This window comes from Suricata suricatta, chromosome 12, assembly GCF_006229205.1.
Source record: "Suricata suricatta isolate VVHF042 chromosome 12, meerkat_22Aug2017_6uvM2_HiC, whole genome shotgun sequence".
NCBI lineage: Eukaryota > Metazoa > Chordata > Mammalia > Carnivora > Herpestidae > Suricata > Suricata suricatta.
Window position 1 is genome coordinate 9,980,278 of NC_043711.1, and position 1,172 is coordinate 9,981,449.

General features: G+C 43.2%; 1 pseudogene; it reads left to right on the plus strand.

Moving 5' to 3' along the window:
• The window catches only part of LOC115275020, a 1,033-nt pseudogene extending 258 nt beyond the window's left edge, over nucleotides 1–775 (plus strand).
• Nucleotides 776–1,172: the final 397 nt, after the last annotated feature.

Consider the following 1,172-nt stretch of genomic DNA (forward strand, 5'->3'; position numbering starts at 1 on the left):
CTCTTCAACCTGTCCTTTTCAGACATCTGCTTCACCTCCACCACCATCCCAAAGATGCTCCTGAACATCCAGACGCAGAGCAGAGTGATCACCTACGCAGGCTGCCTCAGCCAGATGTACTTTTTCATGCTTTTTGTAGCATTAGACAACTTTCTCTTGACAGTGATGGCCTATGACCGGTTTGTGGCCATCTGTCACCCATTGCACTACATGGTCATCATGAACCCCAAGTTCTGTGGCATCCTACTCTTGGGATCCTGGGTATTGAGTGTTTTTACCTCTCTATTACATGACTTAATGATTTTACGCCTCTCCTTTTGCACAGATTTGGAAATCCTTCACTTTTTCTGTGACCTTAATCAGGTGATCCAACTTGCTTGCTCTGATACCTTCCTCAATGAGCTGGCCATGTACCTTGCAAGTGGACTTCTGGGTGTTGTTCCACTCACTGGCATCCTCTCCTCTTACTCTAGAATTGTATCTTCCATTTTGAGAATTTCATCAGTGAGTGGCAAGTATAAAGCATTTTCCACGTGTGGGTCTCATCTCTCAGTGGTCTCCTTGTTCTATGGCACAAGCCTTGGGGTGTATCTTAGTTCTGCTGCTTTACAAAACTCCAGCACAGGTGCCATAGCCTCAGTGATGTACACGGTGATGACACCCATGCTGAACCCCTTCATCTATGGTCTGCGGAACAGAGACATCAAGCAAGCCTTGAGAAAGCTCCTTAGCAGAGAGACACTCTCTCTATATAGGATTCTTTGGTTCAAGATAAAGACTTGAGTAACAAGCTTAAAACCCTAGAAGAGCTAGATTACGATATTTGTATCAGTTCATAGGCTGACATTCTGCAGTTTATCCTTCTACAGTATTTGTTAACTATAATTTTTCATGCATCACAAGCAACTACTTTGTAGCTTTTTATTTATTTTATTTTATTTTATTTTTTTTCTCAGAGCATTTTTTATTTTTTTTTCTTTTTTTTTCCATAATATTTTATTGTCAAATTGTTTTCCATACAACACCCAGTGCTCTTCCCCTCAAGTGCCCTCCACCATCACCACCACCTGTCTTCCCCCCTCCCCCCTCCCCCCCAACCCTCAGTTCATTCTCAGCATTCAATAGTCTCTCAAGTTCTGCATCCCTCTCTCTCCCCAACTCTCTCTCCCTCC